At 30.8% G+C, this 23856-nt stretch overlaps 2 protein-coding genes across 5 annotated transcripts in view; one reads left to right on the forward strand and one right to left on the reverse strand.

Annotated features, from left to right (window-relative positions):
* The window catches only part of LOC144836813 (uncharacterized), a 228227-nt gene that overhangs the window by 94919 nt on the left and 109452 nt on the right, over positions 1–23856 (reverse strand). The gene's annotated exons all lie outside the window — the stretch shown is intronic.
* LOC144836802 (Kv channel-interacting protein 4-like) overlaps positions 1–23856 on the forward strand; it is a 141753-nt gene that overhangs the window by 45386 nt on the left and 72511 nt on the right. The window contains exon 1 of one of the 4 annotated variants that reach the window (XM_078691668.1): positions 22422–22478. The exons of the other annotated variants lie outside the window; for them this stretch is intronic. The gene's annotated coding sequence lies outside the window, so the exon portion shown is untranslated. Of the gene's footprint in view, positions 1–22421; positions 22479–23856 lie in introns of those variants that run through there. 4 annotated transcript variants of the gene reach the window in all.

Consider the following 23856-nt stretch of genomic DNA (forward strand, 5'->3'; position numbering starts at 1 on the left):
CAGAGTGTTAGTTTTTCAATAATTTGCCTTTTGAGTATAGTATCTGTATCTATCAGATTTATTTCTGTAAACTGTATACTACAACATTAAAAATATGTACCTAATCTTTAATATGCATACTACATTTATCTATGCTTAAGTTAAGTATTGAAGGAAGGTTTCTGTGCTACTTCCTAATTTTTAATGAAATAAATATTAGATTCTACTATTTTTAAAATTCCTGAGTTTTGTTTTTCTGCAGAACTGATAACATTATGTATTCAAACAATACCATAGAAACCAGCTGTTGTTTTCTACTGCATTGTATATTTTTCAAATTATATAATCATCATTGAAATGCTATGCTCTTTAAATTCTAGTTTTCGTTTGAATTTCATAATTATACATACAATAATCTTTTGATATTTGCAATGCAAAATCTTTAATTTTTTCTTAAAATATTTCATTGTTGAAAACTATCATAATATTGTAGCTTGGCAAGTTTGTTAACAAATGACTGATCAGGGATGATGCAGGCGTGTTACCATTGATAACTATGCAAATGCATAACATTTTTTTTGTAATAAATAATGGATTTCTACAGATGAAAAATCTAAAACGCTAGTTTGTCTGACTGCACATGACCTCTCCAGCAAGACCTTGACCGTGAAAGTTTATAGAAACCCTATATACATACACCCCCTTCAGCCATTGGATATTTCCCCCTATCATTTTATAGACACCCTAAATACACCCCTTCCATTGGGTATTTTCCAGGCAATTTACCTGTCAATTTAGAGACCGTCACTGATGAGTATATATATATATGATTTGAAAAGGGTTCTTATTTGAGAAATAATTTATTGGAGAACCTCACTACAGCTAAATGTCTTTTGAATATATTTATAGAAACCCTATATACATACACCCCCTTCAGCCATTGGATATTTCCCCCTATCATTTTATAGAAACCCTAAATACACACCTTCCATTGGGTATTTTCCAGATAGTTTCCCTGTCAATGAGACCGTCACTGATGAGTATATGATTTGTAAAGGGTTCCTATTTGAGAAATAATTTATTGGAGAACCTCACTACAGCGAGTGAGTGGCCGAGTGGTTAAGACAGTGGAACCGTAATCCATAGCCATAACATCGGCAAGGGTTCGAGGCTCACTCGCTCCATGGTTCTGGTGGTTGAACAAGTCTTCTCGGACAAGGACTATAAACCGCAGGCTGATGACATGATGTGACCCTTAGGGGAAAAGAATGTTGTTGAAAAGGTATAACATCTAAGTCAACAGCGCTCTGATCTTCATGAAATATAGTGCACTATATAAATGTCACATTACATTACATTACTACAGCTATGGTTTTTGAAGAATATAGAGTTTGTTTTGTTGTTTATTTTCCACATATATTGAACTTAAAAATACAAATATAGGTAGTACAAAAGTAAAATATAATGTGGACGAAGACAAAATAAGTTTAAAAACAAATTGTATGGCCACGGTCATCAGTTATTAAATTAGGGATTGAGAATGCATGGTATTGTATACTAGGCAAAAGAAAGAAAACAGACAATGCTAGTTAAAAATTACGGTTAATCTTGGTATTAACTTGCAAGCTAAAAACATAAATACTTGTAAATACAACCAAGCACTTGAAAGGATTGCTGCATCCAATGGCTCATTAAACTTACCAGTGCTTTGTATTGTAAAGAGATTTTATTATCAAATAATTTTGTGAATGGTTTAGAGACGATTTAAAATAGGCCAATGAGATAGATAATTACACAAATATCTATGAGAAATATTGAATACACTTATAGTAGTATAGTAGTATTTAGTACATGTCCTACTTATAATGCAACTACAATAAGTAGGCCTCAAATAAAAAAGGATGGCCTACTAACCAAAATGTTTGTAAGGAAAAATCTGGCATGGATTTAGACACAAAACACTGGAGTTGGTAGGAAAACCATCAATGCCAATGGCACACATTCTGGTGAGTGTTTTCCTCCTAAATTTAGCTTGCAGGCAAATCCATAAAATGTTGTATAAGCTGCACTGTGAAAATCACTAGAAACAATGTTTTATTTTTCCCCCTTTTCTAGTTTTTTTCATCAATTCAGTATTGATTGCCGCCCTTGCACTTAACAAATCATTCTTATACAAATTCCTAGTTATTATTATTTATTTTGATTTAAATATAAAATACAATGCAGTAGCAAAGATAAAAATGAATGCTTGCATTATATTACAATAACAAAACAACTACACTAACTAACTACATCAAAATATCAAACAAAGAACGGTTAAATATTTAAAATATGAAATAATTAAATATTGCACATACTTTTTCCTACTACTAAGAATAATTATATAGCAACAAAAAAATGAATATTCATGTGATATGTAAATTTTACCTCCCTGTCTTGATGCCTGATGATCTGAATGAACTCATATTATGATAAAGTGATTTAAAATCGTTATTAATGATCTGTTGACTACTTAACGTATTGCATTACAAGAACGTATTTATGATCCTGTAGATCTTTATCATTTTAATTGATTTCCCAGTTAAACAATTATAAAAGATCCGAGAGGAACGCAATGCAAATAGTCATTTATTAGAAATTAATCTGGAAAGTTAATGAAGTAATTATATACGTATCCACTCAGGAATCTGATCTATATTAGGTTATTCGTTGTCAAATTTAATTAATTATGCCGTTAGATCAATAGGTTGTGATTTTCCTTGTATAGTTTTTAATATCTTATTTCATATTACATGAATAACATTTCTTGACCTTGTCATGAAATAATTGCCCTATGAAATTTGCAATTTAAAATTTTCTTTTTAGGTGTAAACTATATTAAATTTATCGCTTATTTTTTAAATTTTGTCAATGTAAACTTGTCTGATTTGGGTTGAACAATTAGCATATCTGTTTTGCTGCTGTTTTTCTTTCCTTGCTTTTGGTTTGTACATGTATTTGGCAGAATTTTGAAAAAATAATTTAATTTATTAATAAACTTTCAGTTAATCCAATAATTAATAAGCTAAAAAACTTTAATTATATAATAAGAATGATTAGTTTATCATCACATGTATTTACTGTCATTGCTTTCCACCCAGGAGCGTAAGTGAGCACCCAAGAAGTGTAAATAAATTGCACTATTTACAGCTGTTTCATTATAGAATATCTCTCCTGGAGAGCTGTATATCATCCATAACATATTCAAGTTATTAACTGGGATATTAATGTGAAGACTTGGTGCGCAATAAGCACTTTTTAATTACGGACATAATGGTAAATGTTTGCGTTCACACTGTGTTATGGCGCTTTAGGCCAGCTGGCTCTATCGCTCTAGTAAATACAAGGGTCATGCCCTCTTGATATTTTTTTATTAATGATAGCAATTTATATTATATTTTATGAACATGTTTATAACATTTTTGCGAGATTAAAAAATGCATCTGTATAAAGAAAAGAAACAATATAATTCAAGTTACCTATTGAAAAAAATGTTGCATTTAAAAAAGTATGTAAAAAACTATTATAACTAAGTATTACAAAATGGCAACATTAACAAAGCTAATTCATGTTCATGTTTTAAAAGCTATACATTATCGATGTAGACTTAAATGTGCAAAGGCAATTGCTGATTAAAATAATTAAAGAAAGAATACTATTTGACCTTTTTAATACATAGTTCATGTTTTGAAATGTCATAATGCTAATAGGCCATCGTTTGTATTGTAAAGTGTGCGTTAAATGCATTTTCATGGAGACAAATTTTGTAAAGAACACCGTTCCAGGCGTAAATATTGACTATATATTTTAATTAGTCATAAAGGTTTATAGGCAAGCTGTTGCATTTTACATTAAACAAAATTACCGACAACATTATAGTACATCTAATAATTTATACTAGCAAGCAAGTTTGATTTTAAACACTGCACCACTTTCAAGTTACTAAATTACACTTTGAACAGATTTAATTTTATAAAAGAGTTACATTTTTCCCCTTCCTAAGTGGCGTAGGATTTTGAACATGTTTCTTTAATGGTAAATGATTATGACAATTATGTATTGCAATGAAGCAGTGAGTCTATTGCACAAACAAAACTAAATTTCTAGTATTAATCCTTCTGACTCCGATAATTGTGTATAATTTCACGTAGATCATTTCATGTGGATTTCCCTACCAATTTCAATCGGATTTCCCTACCAATTTCAATCAGTGTGCTACTCTAAACTCTAAAGGCCCAGTTGAAAGCTTTCCTTTTTAAACAAGTTGTTCATTAATTTAAATTATTGCAACTTCTCATCTATTTTAATTTATGTACAGCGCATTGAGAGCTTGCTTATATGCGCTATATAAGAATGAACTATTATTATCATTGTATATAAATTTGATTGGAAATTAGTGCTATTGATGTACTTGTCAGGTAATGAAGAAATCAGATATATTGGAAAAAATCCAAGTTTTAAAATCAGATGAAAGAGGCTATAAAAATACTAATGTATGTAAAGTTCAATGAGGATCTTACAAGTGATTAGATGCCTGCTTTTTAGAATATAATACTGTAATTGCGTTACAATGTCTTTTAAACATTTATGTAGAATTGTACACATTAACTAACTGCATTGCTGAGAGGGGATTCCTAATGATTTGGCAACTTAGAAGTATAAATTGTAGAGGCCACTCCAGAATTGATGGTTCTCCAATTTCTTTCTGTCAAAGGGATGTTGTATTCCCAATTGTTGTGCTCCCAAAAACTAAGATCTAGTCAGGTGCTACTGGACATTCCGAGGAGCAAACATAGTTAGGGGATCAGACTTTCAGTATTGCTGGACCTAGGCTCTGAACATTAAACAAACATCATTATTGAGCGTTATTAAGTCACAATTAAAAACTCACATTTTTTTATATTTTTGGCAGCGCCATGAGCAATGACTGTTGGAATGGCGCTATATAAATTGAACGATTGATTGATTGATATTCCCTCAATGTTGGACCTCTTACAGTATGTGGAAATCTTAAGGCATTTACTTACAACAATCACTTTTTTTAACTGATTTACAATGAGATTGTAAAATATTGAAACCTGCCCATTCTACTGTTCCACAGTTGCATGGATGACATAAGTCCTGCAAACCATGTTATCACTTGCAAATGTCGGCATATATTTGACTAGCTCCCACAATCCTCATTTGACCAGAAATGAGAGAAGGATGCTCGTAAACTGAAATTTATTTATAGTGACCGTAATTGACTGATTTTCATTTTTATTTTTTCTTTCATATTTGTCTTCAACTTTTCCTGATACAATTACAAAGGTATGTGAAATTATTTATTTTTAACTGTTCTGTATTTGCATAGAAACATGATCAGAGTTGGTAAGTATTGGTTATATTGCCAATAATGGCATGCTTTGTGACCCAGATTGACGTTTTTAACGACTCGATTTTGATGCCATTCAAACTTTTTTAAAGTAGTCTAAAAACAGGATTTTGCACTAGAACATGTCTGTGTATATTATACAGTATATATACATTCAAAGGAAAATTAATGAAAAAATGACTCCGGGTATCAGTGGGTGGATCTCAATGGAGATACAAATTAATAAAGTAAGCAAAAAGCTAAATCAAAACAATAAAGTAAAACAGCCAAAAATAAATTGCAGAGCTGTAAGAATAACTGAAAACAAAGTGAAAGTAATTCTTGCTTTAATACTGTGTTGTATTGTGGCTTACAAAAATGAATTACAAATAAATATTGATCATAATAAAACTATTATTGTTCTTCATCATCATTTGAAAAAAAAATATTATTTTGTTAAAGACATTGTTTTCCAGAATATTGTGAAACTATATATTGAAATGTCTAATATTCTATTTGAATTGCCATATGTCATGATGGAAGAAGCAATAATAAATGCAAACGATAAATCAATTATAAAATTTGCTATTAAAAATTCAGTTTGATAGACTTTCTATACATATTATTGTATAAAGCTATTTGAATTCACACAGGAAAGGGAGATATTTGTAGTGTCTTTGTCTCTTTCTAGTAAAAACTAGTGTTGTTCCACCGTACCACTAAGAGGGTGTTACTATTTGTTGCTATCCTTTTCTTATTTGTTTTTTTCTTCAGAAAAGTAGCCAACTATAGAGCTATTCAGTCAATTGAAAGAATATACTGAAATCAAAGCAAAATGAGTTTAGAAACTATGTTCCTTTTACATTAGCGTATGCAATGGTAGAATAAAGCCATTGTGCCTTTAGATGGGATGTTAAGCTGTTGGTCACAAAAAGCATGTGTAAAAAGTAGACCATAGTAGACTACAGTATTTAGATAGGGAAGGTTGCCTCACTTTGTGCTGACATGGTAGATACAGTACCGATTATCTAATTTTACTGGATATTGGTGCACATTAAATATACTTTATTACAATCAATCCAAAATACACTTATTTTGTCATTTTTATATTTAAGGAGAGACCATAATGTGAAAGATAATTAATGATTTTCTATAATGACGTACATTGGTAATAAGATCGAAAGTCTAATGAGACCTTAAACTGAATTAAGCTTAATTATGTTCAACATAGAAAACATACTGTACAGTAAATTCAAGATGGAGAGAACGAGAGAAACCATTTGTCTTGCAGATCATCTCTATCATAGAAAAAATATACTATTTACTAATATTAAGAAAAAGAGAAACTGCCCAGTCACTAATGATCCAGAAATTGAGATAAGGGCATGTGGTGCAGTGTGTGTTGGACGTTGATTACTGATCCAACTCTCGCCGCATTTCTTGTAACCTTAGGCAAGATACTTTACTTATGTTTGGTGTATAAATGGGTACCCAGTTAGATCAAGACATAACTTTGCACTGATTACTAGCTGCATTATGGGAGTATGTTTCCATACATGTTATGACCAGGGTAATAATGTGAAGCGCTTAGAAGCATTGTGCAATAAGTACTAAAATACGAGTATTATTATTTATTAATATAAATTGAAAAAAAATGTCCCAAAACCAGTACTTAAATTATGTTTAACTAAGAAACATTATACTGTAAATTCAAGATGGCTATAAACACACAAAGGCATTTGTATTGTAAAATCTCTATTATAGACAATATATACTAATTACTAATATTAAGAACATGCATATACATGTTATAAAAATGAGTAAAAAGAAAAGGGATTTATAAACTGTACTGTAATATGAAATAAATTGAAAAAATGCCTGAAACATTTTACAGTATATAGTAAATGTAAGAAAACCATTTGTTTTGTGTCGTCTGCATTATAGATTATACTAGACGTGAACAAAAAGCTATAATAAAATAAATTAGAAATTGTATTGGAAACATAGAGTAAATTCAAGATTGGTTAAATAGGAGCAATTTGTCTCGCTTTGCTGTCTCCACTTTAGGAATTAACTGGTACAGTTACGAAATACTTACAAAAGAGACCGTTTATGAAATGAATTAGAAATTATACTACTAAGACTTAGTCAATTAAAGATTGGTTTAAAGAGAGAAACTACTGTATGTAATTTATGTAAAAAAATGATGTAATACTGAATAATTGTAAGGCAAAAACCATCTAGATTTTACCTTTTGTATTTAAATACAGTAGAGCATCTGTAAATTGTACACCCTAACAAAGTTTCCCCCTTTTCAGGTTGACCACTGAATAGTTGTGACCTGAATAGGTGTGACCCCTGAAAAAGAGTGACCCCTGAATAGGTGTGACCCCTGAATAGGTGTGACCCCTGAATAGGTGTGACCCCTGAACAGGAGTGACCCCTGAATAGGTGTGACCCCTGAATAGTGAGTTCCTAAGTAAAGGTTTTATTGTAAATCTACTATGAATATAGAATACAAAATACCTGTACTAATACAAGATATTTTTCTAGAACATTATTTTGTATTTTAAATAAATCTACTATGTAATTGATAATGAATTTTAGTTTTAAGGCTATAATAAATTTCAATTTGACCAAAAAACAGAAGGAACATCTCCGAACATCTGCATTGAAATGATTGTTTAAAATATTTTTGATAATGACTTCCTTTTCTACTATACATTTAACATATGGAATGTTAAATACAGAATACCTGCATTCACTCACACTTGACATTCCTTAATGTGGAGTTAATTGCAACATATTTTAAAATTTGAATGTTTTATAATGCATTTAAATATATTTGCACTTAGAAATATTTTCAAAATTTGTTCTTCTAACGTGCAATGCTTTCAAATAATATTGTTAGATTATGTTTTTTTCAGTGGGGGCTGGGGGAAGGTATTGTTGGTTAAAAATATTACATGATAATTCATTTTTTTCTATTGAAGACCCAAATAAATTGCACATATTTTTTTCCTCCTCTCTCACTTGTTTATTGTATATTTCGAGTACACAATTAATTGCGTTTTGTATTTAATAAATGTTGTCAAGTCAAATCATAAAACATCAATAATTTTATGTATTTTGATATATAGCATTTTATTGTTTGATAAAAATATTTATAATGTATTATACAATTTACTGTTATGAAAAAACACCTGCACATCCAGATGGGAAAACAGTGAATTGAAATCTGAATTTAAATATATGTACTGTACCATTGTGCATCGTTATACAAATATTGTGCAATTTATTATATCTGTCTCATACTCCTCGGGCTTGCACCATTATCTTGGAAATCGCAAACAATCTGAATACCGTGTATTTTAATATTTTCGTGTATGCAAATACAGTAGTACCAAATATTATTATTATTCTATTGCTGTGTTATTATAATATTGTAATTATATATTTAATTCCAATATAATGAAATGTACTGTATTTTCAAATTAATAAAATAAACAATAGCTAGCAAAGAATAATAAACTTACTATAAGTACTCCATTTGGCAGTAAACTCTTTAATATCAGCATTCTTTTAAAATTTGGAATTTGACAATGAATTAAATAATGTATGGAGATTATATACTTTATACACATAGTATATTAATTTAATAGCGCACCTAAATATATTTGCAATTTGATTGGTCGATTTTGTATCACATGTGGTAATTTGTAATTTCATTATAATCAACAGTAAATTGATATTCAATGGTTCCATTCAGCAGCCTGTTCGTCCAATTTCTGAGATTTTTGTGTATTTTGGCTGATGAAATTTGGAGGAAAATTAATTTGTAGGATAGAGTGAGCCTTACAAGTATTTTACTATGTGGCTTTAATATTATTATTAATATCAAAACTCATGAATTAAAACATTCTCCTCATTCAATTAATAAACATCAATTTTGTGTATATTTTAGAAGCAATTTCAGTAAACAACTTTTAACAATATTAATTCACTTTCATTAATGTGGCTCATTTTTTTCCATAGCTTGTAATCATGGTTGTTATGGTGTTTGTATGCCACCTGCTAGTTTATTCCATAAGATAGTCGGCTAGATAATGAATAGCCTGAAGACAGTCTATAAAAGAAGTGTAACATTCTAATGAGATAACTGGATTTAAAGCTCTGTCTACACTATCAAACTTTATGTGACAAAAATGTGATGTGCCCATATATGGACATGATGATGTCATATCACTAGGATATTTAAGCATATCACTACGATATTTAAGCATATCATTACCATATTTGGACACATCACACTTTTTTTTGCGCCAAAAGATAGTGTAAACAGCTTAAGAAAATGATGTTATATTTATACAAAATAATCTATTATTTTGTAATCAATTTCTTTGCTGTTATCTTCTATAATTATGTTTTCAAATTTTGTCCAATTTACTTTGTACTTGCGTAAATATTGATTCTTTTCTCTCGAGTAGCAATTCAGTCTAGTTGGTTATAATTAAATTTCGTAATTAGTAAAATCTTAACTGTTTCTAACTGATAGATAAGTATACATAACAAGTGAATTAGTGGTTTGACCAGCTGACACTGCTGTACACTACCAATTAATTGTGTTTTAATTGTAATGTATCATACGTTACAAAATGTTGTGTTTATTTGAATGGTGTAAAATTAATGCTATACAGTCAACAAATATAAGTTGCAGATACGTTATCAAAGGTCTGCCTTGACTAGTCTCAAATGGCATTCTTTTGCCTTCCCTAGAGCTGCAAAAAGCATTTTTGAAAGCTTTTTGATCATGTGACATCCCAACAACTACATAGTATCTTCAAATGTCTCCATAACCCTTCTCTAATGTATCTGGAAGATCTTATATTCATCTATCTGTCTCTCAGTTTATGCACTGATAAATTCACTTAATTCACCCTTAATTGCTGAATACATTGGTAAATTCCACTTCTCACAGGGCATTTGATGCCACCTTTGTAACAAACTACTTTATATAAACATAAACATATGTGTACATCATTCTTTTGAGCAGTTTTTGCCTCCAAACTTGCCCTTGATTTGTATCCTTTTTTTCTACGAAACCTTACTTGGTGAAAAACACCTTAAATATTCAGATTAAAGAAATTGATATTCTTCTTGCTCTCCAGCATCTTCCCATCATATATCTCTTTCTTTCCTTTTCCACACAAACATTTATGTCCCCGAATCTTCTTCATTTTTTAGCTCTGTTTATTGTTTTCTTTTATACATTATCTTATAAATATTACTTGGCACCAGTTCGTTGATTTCTTATTCTCGTTTAAATTCCATTTGGCTAAATTGTAAATATTTAAGATGTTTTTAACTGGATAGTGTATTTGCAAATTCTATTTTATACTAAATTCTACAACTTTAAATACATTTGACTAAAAATTTAGCAAATCTTAGAAGTATTCTCATCTGTAATCAGCAAAGGAGTTTACTTGATAAATTATTTGTAATTTCCCCTTCCAAAAAGCCTGGCAATTCAACAAGTTTTTCATAAGCAAATCTATTTAAATTGTGAATGTATGTATTTAGACAGAGGATATAGATTTTATATTTAGAGTGAGAAATGATTTTTTTTCTGCTAGAACCTCATATTTGCAGCTTCCATTCTCCAGAATTTAAATCACTATATTATGGCCTATTTTATTATAATTAAATTCTTAATAACATCTCTAATCATTTAGACAGAGGATGTGGATTTTATATTTAGAGTGAGAAATGATTTTTTTTTTCTGTCAGAATCACTATATTATGGCTTATTTTATTATAATTAAGTGCTCTAATCGCTCTGTGTAGTCACTTAATCGATTTTTGTCATCACTCGGAGGTCGGTTTGTTACATTGAAGATACATTTCATTAATTTACCCTTGTGAAATATCTGAATAATGTCATTCTGTGCCAAAAACATTACCTGTATCCGATGAGTTTCTCCAAAATGTTTCAGAATGCGTTTGGGATTTGAACATGGTAATAGTAGTTGGTGAGTTGCAATTGCTTAGCGATCTTCTTGTGTTGATTACTCATGTTGATTGGGGACTTAGCATAGATGACAACCGAGAAGCAGCTTTCGCATCATGTAATCTTTACTTTCGGTTTTAGTACGTAAACAATTATATGAATTGTATATACTTAATTACTAAGATTACGAGTAAGTGGATGCTTCTCAATTTCATAAACAGTGTAAATTTGCATAATGTGTTTTCAATATGAAGTGTGTTAGGAATGATGATTTAAAAAATATATGAAATAAGAACATAATGATTTGGAAGTTGATTTTATTTTATTTTATAACTATTGAAAACAGAAGACAGAAAAAGTAATAGTTTTCTGCCTTGTAATTAGTATTTATTGGAAACCATAAATCTCTCCCTCAATGGTATCTTATAAAGGTTTAATTTTGTAATATTTGTTGGCTGGTTAGTATAGTAAAATATACTATAGTGGGTTAATTGAAATGGAGAAAAAGTGTTAAAAAATATCATCTTTGTAATATATTTATGTATTATGCACTACCATATGCACTACCATGAGTGAGTATGTCGCCTAAAATGTAGTATCGTTTGATATTCTTTTCTCAACAATCATAATAATTTTTCCTACATTTTAGCATTGAATATAAGCTTCTGCTTGTTGCCCCTCCCTCACATTTTATCATTTTTAGGTTTTCCCTTCTCTTCTTTCAAAATCCTGCATCCGCTTCTCCTGATGGAATTTAAAAACTAGGACAAGTGAATTGTCTTGTGTCTTATTTCTTAAATTTTGATTTTATCTTCCATATAAACACTTACTTTTAATTTTTTTTTAATTCAACCTTATTATAGAGGGTGACCCTGAGTGTATGCCCACAATCAAGGGCCCTCATGATAAAAGTTATAATAACTGTCTGTTTGTGAGTGAGGCTCGAACTTTTGCCGATGTTATTGCTAGGCTTTACGGTTCCACTGTCTTAACCGCTTGGCCACTCACTTGTACTTATTGTTTTGACATTTGGATAAGAATACTACGAACTACTACATATCATTTTAAGTATGTTTATAATAACTTTCAGATGTTGTGGAGTAGACTTGAATGCTCTACCAGACTTTCATGGATCATCGGCATCTTTAAAAAAGTGTAATGTTGTGGATTTTTTTTTTTGGTTAAAGTCAAATCTGATGGACTGATGAATTTGGTTGATGAAAATAAACACATCTGGATTCACTTGATTAAACTTAATCAATATCAAAACTAGGACATTATGTTGGCATATCATTTTGCTTCCTCCTATCTTCTTCATATCCAGTTTTTGACAGCTTTTGAGTATTGAACTACAGCAGTTATTTACCTTTCAAATGTCCTTTTATAGCTCTGTCTACATTATCAAACTAGTTTGACAAAAAAAGTATGATGTGCCCAAATATGAAATCACATCATCATGTTCATATATGGGAACATCTCATGAAGTTTGATAATGTAGATGGGGCTTTAGACCTTCTTTCATGGGTGTTAGAAATCACTAGAGTATAGATAAATCTAGTGTATTGTATCTATCCAAAGTCAAGCCAATGTTTAGCATGGGAATGTTCCACATTTTATGCTATCTTGGACAAGATACTATACATGTTAAACTATGTTTTAACTTGGTTTTATAGGGCAATGACTATCAAGTATGCATCATCGTTTTCGTCGTCAAAGCAAACTCTGATCAGAGCGTGGCTTCTCTAACAGTATTCTATTCATACTTTTCTTGTCTTCTGACATCCTACTTGCTTGCTCCATAGAGCCAAACACATCTGTTATAGTCTTTTCCTATTTGCATCTTGGTCTTCCTCTCTTCCCTGGAATATAAACCTCCAACACTCTCTTCTCCATTCCATCTTGCTGCTTAATGTGACCAAAATAGCACAATTTCTGCTTTTTAACATACTGCAGCAACCAGTTATTTGATACTCTAAGCTCCTTTCTTATGCTATCATTTGTGCGGTGTTGAGTCCATGGGACTCGCAAGATCCTTCGGTAGCATTTGTTTTCAAAGGCTGTGATGAATTTTTCATCCCTCTTGCGCAGTACCCAGGTAGGTCTCGCAGGCATATGTGGCCACTGTAAAGACACATGCTTTGAGAATGCGCAACTTGGTCACTTTGTCTTGTCCACGCCACAGCTTTTTCATCCCAGTGAGAGCTTGCAATCCCATGGCCAATCTGCTTCTGATTTCTTTGGTGTTATCTCCATCTCCTTGTATCCTGGCACCAAAGTACATGAAATTGTCAACTATGCATCATACAGACTTATAATAGTACATTATATATAAATGGCTACAAATTGGGTTTTAGATATTGTAGACCTGCTATCTCGATCTATTACTTCCTTAGTTTACATGAAATAATTAAAGATAATCATCAGGAGATTTCTACACATATCTTTTACCTTCTTATTTAATTTTTCTTAGTGGTCTTATATGCTATTAGTATTCATCCCTGTAGAAAAAAACGAAAGGTTCTATCATGGCAAACCTAGAGAATAACTGTCTCTGTATATAGGCATATCCATTGAATTTAGAGTCTCTTTGTTTATTGGCTACAATAGTTGCATAATAATCCTATGATATCCTTGTGATGTGAACCAAATATTTATGTTGTTTGCAGTGGCGTAAATCAGTGAGCGCTTAGCCATTATGCCACTGGTTGTTTGCACTACTATTACAGATTTTCTTTTCTGCTACATTTCTTGTTTTAGTGAAATCATATCTAATACGTGTTGACAGTTTTATGGTTTTATTTGTGCATAGTTTTATGAAAGTTCAATATATAAAATAATGTCTGAGGATCTTTAAGGTGTTTGCATAAGTGTCCATTCTAATTATTCTTTTCACTTTCTAGAATATTTCAAACATCAAGTTTAAATCCGATATGAATTGAAATTATAGATTTGTTCATAGGTATGAGACAACTGGCATTTGAATGGTTACGGTTGATTTAAGATTTATTTATGTGTTTTTACAAAATGTGTTCACCTAGGTGCTACATTCGCAGCTACATTCGCAGCTACGGTCCTTGCAACACTTGATCCTGTGATTTACCTGTGAAAACGACATTGATTTGCATCCGTCTGTATATAATTTAGTTTTCAATGGAAAAATATTATAATGGTAGAGAAACTTAAGACATTTTTTAATTTTGAATATTACCTATTTAGAATTTTAGTAAACCAAGCTGTTCTATTCAGTGGATTTTATTTCATTTTATAATTTGGCGAAGCTTTATTTATAATGATAAAAAAAGGCTTTGGAGAATGGCAATTGGACAAATAGTCAAGGCCTTATTATGATATTAAATCGTATCAGCTAATAGAATTATCTAGAATTCATTCTAAGATTTCTGAGTAATCCGATTGTAGCAAATCATAGATTATGTTTAAATGAGAGAACATTGCTACTAGATTTCTTGACGTATAACCAGAGTTGACTGCTGTAAAGCAATAGTGTGTTGTCTAAAATGCTGTGATTTATTGCAAACCTTTTAATATACTTAATGGAGGCTGTACAAAAGGCAATGAAATGGAATTATTATGTATTTCGATTTATATTTGCCTGTAGTAAAAATAAATTCCACTTATGTAAACAAAATAAATCATTTTTTTTCTAGGATCGTTAATTTATATTTTGCTGCCTCGTTGATAGAATGTTGGTCATTCATTTATGACTTTCTCGTCCTCTGTTAAAGGCAGCCCTTGTCATGCCTTAGCCATTGGTTTATGTTCTTTGCTGTCCTTGCCAAGATAGTTCCTGCGTATGTTGTCTTTTCCTATTTCTTTTTTCTTTCTTGGTTGCCGTTCATTCAGTGTTATTCAATGGTCCATCTTTTCTCATCCTTTCTTTTTTCCATCTCCATTTTGCTTTAATTTGTTCCACAATGTCTATGATTTTGGTAATGTTTTATCCATTGTACAATCTCTCTGTATGTTGATCCCCTTGTCTCAGACAAACTATGAATCAAAATCCAGTATCTTGTTAGGATCCTGCCTTCTCCCTTTTTTGGTCCGTCTGTTGTCATCCCTTCTTGCTACGATCTTTCCATCTCCTAATTTGTTCCACAATGTCTATGATTTTGGTCATGTTTTTCTATTGTACAATCTCTCCAGTATCTTTTTAGGATCCTGCCTCCTTCCTTTTATTATTTAAAATATCTATATATTCTCTTATATACTCTTTGGCATATTTGTACTTAGAAAAAGAAAGTGAATATATGTTATATCGATTGATTGATTGATATTTTCACATATTATTGCTACTTTTGTTGCATTCAAGTTTGTTAGACAGTAAACATCCAAATGTATATCTATATGTCGTACTTGTCACCGTTTCCATCTACCATTTGAGAGCTTTCTGTTTACATATGCTTTTACGCTAATGTTCCAAAAACTGTTCACACATAAATTCTGTTGTCATCGTCTTCGATTTAATTAGGACTATTTGTTGCCGATAATATTTCAAGATATCTGTAAATTGATTAAAGCTTTTAGTGGTATAGTATTGTGATTGCATCAGCCTCTATTTTTTCTTTCTCAACAGGATATAAAGCAGATTTCTCAGAAATTCTTTTTGGATGTATTTTACAACATATTTTATAGAAGGAAGATTTTCAAATTTTGGGAAAGTTTCAAGTTATCAGGGAGTCAGGTTTTTGGAATGTTGACTTTCAAGCCTCTCTTTGCTTTCTTTTAAATTTATTACAATTATAATTTACATTTATGTATTACAGAAATAATGAAGTTGTTTTTTCCATCACGCTTTTTTTTTTTATAAAACAAAGCAATTAAGGATAGAGCTGATAACTTCATATTTTCAATTTAAAGTTGCAAAGTGATTGGTTGCTGTCATTACTTATCATGCTCCGACTAAACACAGGTCGTTAGTGTAAAATGTCACAGAATAAACTCATTATCTTAATGTTGATCCAACATATATACATTAGCTCTCTCAAGTGGCAATATTAAAATGTTTGTTCATCATGGAATGTATCATTTTGTCGCTTAACAATTGTTAATATTGTCTGGTAATGTCATTTAAAATTCAATAAAGAATTAACTCAATTACAGAAAACATTAGTTTTGTTTGTTAAGTCAATGTTGTTGTCTAGCCTGTCTCTTGCTATAGATTTACTAGGGTAGAAGTCACCTGAGTCCAAGAAGCCGGAGACTCAACTGGTGCTTAACCACAGGTCAAACCCTGGTTAGCCTAACTCTAGTATCCCAATACTTCGGTTTGGGTGCTGGTGAACTTTTGCTTTTCCCCCTTCTTCACTTGTTTTCACAGCTCTTCAAGACTTGCTTTATAAATTTGAAGTCATTTTTACCTTTCCCCGAGTAAATAGCAAGCAGAAGTTAAATCTACTTACTTATCTTAGGGCTAGTGTTGCCCGAAAGCTCTACAATTTGTCCAGCCACAGATACCCACAGCATTGTCATTTTTCTAGTACTTATTTTATTTTGTATATCCATTGAGATCTAGCCATTGATTTGAAAAAAAATTTGTTTTATGTCTTTAGGCAATGTGGCCAAGGATTACCAATAGTGAATTAATCACTGTCCTATTGATAGGTGGTAATCCCCCTGATACAGGAGCTATTTTGTGAAACCAGTTCACCGGGGTAACCCCCTACTCTTCTCGAATAATGAACTGGATTCTTTAAAGTGCACACAGGTTATAACTGTGTACACTGGACCTACGGTTTATAGTCCTTATCCGAGAAGACTTGTTCCACCACCAGAACTAGGAGCGAGTCGGCCTCAAACCTTTGCCTCTTTAGGTATGGTAAACAGTGCCCCTGCCTTAACCGCTCGGCCATTTGACTCGCTCTTGTCATTGTCATTTTTTCAGTGCTTATTTTATTTTGTATCTCCATTGAGATCCAGCCATTGATACCCACAGCATTGTCATTTTTTCAGTGCTTATTGTATTTTGTATCTCCATTGAGATCCAGCCATTGATACCCACAGCATTGTCATTTTTTCAGTGCTTATTTTATTTTGTATCTCCATTGAGATCCAGCCACTGATACTCACAGCATTGTCATTTTTTCAGTGCTTATTTTTTGTTGTATCTCCATTAAGATCCAGTCATTGATACCCACAGCATTGTCATTATTTTCAGTGCTTATTTTATTTTGTATCTCCATTGAGATCCAGCCATTGATACCCTCAGCATTGTAATTTTTTCAGTAATTTGCCTTTGGATTTATATCCTTACCCTTGTGATGCAAGGTTTAATCCTTTGACCCCAGCTTCATGGAGACATCACAATCCTGGAGATTCAAAAGATCTGTCATTCTTTATCAAAACATACATCTCCCCTTTATAATTTCATCACCTGCTTCAAACATCAGTCAATTGAGAATATCGTAACTGTCTTTTGACTAGTCTGTCACATCATGTTGATAACCTTTCAATTCTTAGCAAACCCAAAGCTCTCCACTTAATTAAAAAATGTTAATTCATATAAACATTTTGATTGCTATCCGCAGATGTTTATTCTCAATGTTCTTTGTAAAAATGTCATTCACTATTTAATGTTGTTGATATGTTTTTTTGCTCGTCAATTTCAAACTAGCTAAGTAATATGATTGATATGTTGTGATATTGTTACTGTTTGTATTTATATTTTGTTTATGTAGATTTGAAATATAACATTCATATTAATCATCATAAAAATAAAATTGTTATGTTAATTTATACACCTTCAACATTTTGATCTTTTTATCATTTTGACATTTCAACATATGCTATATATAAATATTATAATTTATTTATTAAAATGAATTTGCATATATTTTAGAATTTAATTATGTACAATTATATGCAAATTTGTATTGTTTATACAAGCTGTGATCATACAGTGCAAACATTGTTTTTGTTTTGGAAGATTTGTTTAAAATTTTATATTTAAAACAAATTTCTAAAAATGTTTACTCCTAACTTATAATTATAAATCCAACGACTGTTTTTGCATGAATTTCATTTCATAGATTCTCCTTGATGTTATTCTGTCAGACACATTCGCAACTATGTTCTCAGGTTTGAAATTATTCACAACCTATAATTCCTACCCATCATCCAATGCGTAGGATTTTGACATTAAAAGCTTCTATAGCATCCCAATGTTTATCTTCTCTTTACCTTTTCCCTGTCACTTGGACGGATGGACGTTGGTTTCTTCGTTATTTATGTATTTATTTCGTGCTTGTTGTACTATTTAAATTCATATTATTAGTTTGTCGCATTTGAAGATGTGCAAAATCTCTTATGCCAATTCTCACAGTGTACACGTTTTCTATCAGATCCTATTGTAATTCATTTTTAAAATAAATATAGTGAATCATGATGATATATACAAAGTCGCAACTAAGGTAAACCATAAGTCGTCTTCTTCCCGGATATGACGGTTGAAGACCTCAAACTTAATTTGTAAACTAATAAGATAAATTAATATTAATGAGAAAAACATTTGGTACAGTTCCAATTCTAATAGCTCTAATGATTTATTAATATCTTATTTCTTTCATCTTTTATCTAGAGACTTGAATCAGAATATTAGAACGCATTAGTTACTAATGTGAATATAGTGCAAAATATAATGATACTCTTATTACTAATGATAATGTGAACGTTTACTGCAGAATGTAAATTAATGCATTTTAGTATTCTTTACCTAAAAATACATTATTCTGTACTTTATTTCTTTAGTGTCTCGTAATGTTCATACAGTATTCAGCTGTTGAATACAGTATTTGGTATGAGTATAATTGGTGTACACATTATTAATCCAGTAATTTATACAGTACTGTCCCTAAATTGTATACATTATATAATATCCTAAATTGTATACAATATACTATTATCTACCATACCTAAATTGTATACAATATACCATTATCTACCATCCCTAAATTTATTATAATATAATATTATCTACCGTCCCTAAATTGTAGAATATACATCATTCTGTACTGTCTCCTTAATATAAACTGAATAAAGTATTCTGCCCTTATCAATTGTACAAATACTGTACTGTGTATACAATTGTATATAGTATTTTGTATTGTCCCCAAGTTCTAAACAGTATTGTTTAACATTTTCAAATTGTACACAAAATTCTGTACCATCCTCAAATTGTACACAGTATTCTCTATCTCTAAATTGTATATAGTATTCTCTACCTCATTATTAGTTAAAGAAATTACTGGTTGTATATTAACAAATCTAAAATATTACACGTATGTGCATTTTACAAACCCAACCGTAATTTGAAATGTATCCGAATAATTGGCAATTAAACATTACCATTATGTCTTCACATTGTATGCATGCAAAATAGCCGATTTAGATTCATTCTTTTTGTGTTAAATGCGAATTTGAGTTTTACATTCTGCACACGTTCTAATTAGGGCTATAAAAGTTGAATAAATGTTTGCGGAACTGAAGAAATATTCAAAAGGGACACTTAGTGTAAAGCATTCCACACATTATATAACTTATAAACTTTTATAAAACAGTCTTTGAATCTGCATGATGGAATAAAATGATCCTTTACAAATGCTACTTTACAAAATGTCTTATTTCAAATGCCTCTCTTTTCTATTTCTATCCATTAAATAAATCTTTGGCTTTTTTTTTCAATACTTTGCCAATACTATGTTATAGTAGTGGAAATTACATTGCTAGGGTGTGTCCCAGAGGTTCAAATACAAATATTAACCAACTTTACCAAAATGCCAACCATTATTAAATTTCTACTGCCCACTGATTTCAGAGCCACTCCTCCCATTTTTAGGCTAGTTACTGTGAGAAAATATGATTTAATTCACCCAGAGAAATTCCCTTTAACTAAAAAATCCATGTTCCATTTGCCAGTTCTTGAATTTCTAGGGTTTCGACAATTGTGTCTTATATAAACCCATTACAGAGAAATTGTTGGTTTAAGAATAATCTTGATATAAACCTGAGCTTCAACTCTGTATTAATGTTTTCATTTAAATAATGTACAAAATATTATTCTGTTAAAAAATATGCCATTGTTGAACAAATAAATGTTTTTTGAACTTGAACTTGAATTAACTAGTATTTTAAAGCAGACCTATATGATATCTGAATACTTAGAGGTCGATCTCTTTATCTGAAAAATCCATGTTCCATTTGTCAGTTCTTGAATTTCCAGGGTTTCGACAATTGTGTCTTATATTAACCCATTACAGAGAAATTGTTGGTTTAAGAATAATCTTGATATAAACCTGAGCTTCAACTCTGTATTAACTAGTATTTTAAAGCAGACCTATATGATATCTGAATACTTAGAGGTCGATCTCTTTATCTGAAAAATCCATGTTCCATTTGTCAGTTCTTGAATTTCTAGGGTTTCGACAATTCTGTCTTATATAAACCCATTACAGAGAATTGTTGGTTTAAGAATAATCTTGTATATAAACCTGAGCTTCAACTCTGTATTAACTAGTATTTTAAAGCAGACCTATATGATATCTGAATACTTAGAGGTCGATCTCTTTATCTGAAAAATCCATGTTCCATTTGCCAGTTCTTGAATTTCTAGGGTTTCGAAAATTGTGTCTTATTTAAACCCATTACAGAGAAATAGGAATAATCTTGTATATAAACCTGAGCTTCAACTCTCTATTAACTAGGAGTTTAAATTTAATTGTATATGATATCTGAATACGAAATTAGATCAACTACAGAATTTTAGTGAATATACAGGTAGTATAGACAATTGGAAAACTAGACAATATCAATTACCTGGTTAGATGGAGCTTATGCAAACAAAAATGTATTTTATGGTCATTTAGATTGTTGATTTTAATATATTTAATCTAACATGGATATGTATTTGAAATAGTATCTGTTAAATAGTGGATGTTTTTGTTTTTATAATCAAAGTCTTCAGCAGATCTCCATCTGAAAACTCTTTCTATGGATGGAATCACAGCTTTTATTATCCTGCTGTAAAATGATTCAAAAGGTTGTTTGAATATCTCTTTGTTGCCGTTAAGAAAAAAAAAGCATTTTGTATCCCGCAGTGATACAATGGTACACCAGTTGTATGTGATGGGCAGCATTCTATTTGCAAACTTTTAAGTGGTCACTTTTTACTCTTGACACTGTATGACCAAGAAATCACTTTATTTCTTTGTTGAATCGAATAGTCAAGTATGTTTTATCTATGCATCTTTTCTGTATATACAACATTCACATTGGACCAGTACGCCTTTCCATGTCTTCAGTGTCTGAAGTTACATTTTTTATTAGAGATATAAATAAATCAATATTCATTTTAAGTTGTCCAGCTGTCTAGTTTAGTTTCTGATATTTGTCATACTGATACCCACTACTAAACAAGTCTCAAGTGTATCGCTAAGTACGTTAGACTATACCTTTATGTAGACTTGCCATTTGATATTACACACTGGTTAATTTGAGCAATAAAGACCGACATTAAATGAACCCTGTATAGTCATTATGTATTTGATAATGTTAAACGTAACATTAAACGTGTATTATATCGACTCATTTACTTTGTAAGGATCTTGGTTTTCTGATTGGCATTCTCCTGGCCGATCTAGGGTTTCATAAATTTGGAGGTGCATCTCTAATTGAGTGATACTCTATAGTGGGAGTTCCTAATTTGAAAAGAAGAGGGTCATGTATAAGAAGATGCCATGTCATACGAGAAAGAGGAGTGAAGATTTTTCTGTGTGTGTGTGCGTGTTTTAAATTGTAATAATATAGGAAAACCTGAGAACCTGTAGCTGTTGTCCTAAAATAAGAATTGATAATTACAAGTGTATTAATTTTAATATTCTTTCTAATTTACTAAGGTTGTCATTATCTTCATAAAACCTTTGGTTTAACAAAACAACAAAATAACTACTGTAGTATTATAACAAACATCCCTTTACTCTGTAGATAGATTTTTAATATATAATGTATTAATGTAATAAAAATAATGCAATGCATATTTCAATAACATAATTCTCTTCTTTTTTTCATGCTTTTTCCTATCCTGAAACAAAGGTATGTGAAATCATTTGTGTATATAAAATCTACCTTCTTTTAGGCCTTTAGTTTAATTTAAACTTTGGCACTTAGAAACTTCTTCTATCTAGCGTGTTATTTAAATGTGTTTACTATCACTTTAACATTTCGTGTTGTAAGCCACATCCTGGTTCAACACGATAATACAGTAGTTTACGGACTTACAGTGACTAAAAAACACAACTTAATAGAACTGTAATGCGAAAGGATCAGAAGTTTATCTATGGTCAATTGACAAACAATGCACTTTGCTATGTCGCTATTCAAGAGTGTAAAACTATACTTTATTATACATTAGTATGTAGTAAATAAATCATGCATCTCTCCCGAGGATTCAAATGGTTGTAGTGTCAGCATTGCTATAATACTCTGCTACAACATAACAACAAATAATCATTGTTCGAAAATGCTAAAAATAAATCCTGCAGAGTTTTGTGCGGATTAAATTACTCAAATTTACTGTGGAAAGTAAGGGTGTTCAAAAATATAATTCTTTATAGTAGGTAATTTCATTCATCCACGAATATAAAGACCTTGAAAATACAGTAACAGTAATGTGTTTCCCTGATTTTCTGCTGGTTGAAATCTACGGTTTTTAAGAGGCATCGGCAAACATCAAAAAGGTTTTATTTGTTTCAAAACGATGGTTTTATTGCCTTGAATTCCAACCAATCGTTTTCATATAAATGTATTTGTATAAATGGGTCAAAACCATTGTACATAATATAATGATATGTTTATGCTATTATTATTGCTTATTATTCCTGAAATGTATTTTTATTTCATTGAACATTGTAATAGTTGATAGCCTACATGAAATTCAAAATCTTTTTTGTTGGTGTTTGCGTTTATATATATATATAAAAAATAGCGTGTGTTCTCGTGAAATATAAATTGATGAAAAATGATTCACATTAATACACTACCTTACCATTATTACTCAAACATGACTCCAGTATGTGTTTAAGAGAGGTTCAGTAAAAAAAAGAAGTGGAATTTGAGATGGGTAAATCTACCAATTGAGGGCAGCATTTTCCATTATTTTTGTCATTTCTTCTGTGGTATCATGAAGGTGGAAGCATTGATCATTCATAAGTATCAATTTGGTAAATATATACAATTATAAACAACAATGACACGATACCCAATAAAATGAATTAACAATAAACTACAACACTTGTATACCGCTACTGAAAGTGTATATAGAATATATACTATTAAACAATAAATTGTTCGATAATACTACATTTTTGCAGTGATGTAGCCATGAGAAATGGAACAATCTCTGTTCAAGCCACTAGCTTCTGTGAAAAAGTGGTCAGGTTGAAACCTTACAAACCGTACTTGTGGCTACTGT

The sequence above is a fragment of the Antedon bifida genome, chromosome 3, assembly GCF_963402885.1.
Source record: "Antedon bifida chromosome 3, ecAntBifi1.1, whole genome shotgun sequence".
NCBI classification, from domain to species: Eukaryota; Metazoa; Echinodermata; class Crinoidea; order Comatulida; family Antedonidae; genus Antedon; species Antedon bifida.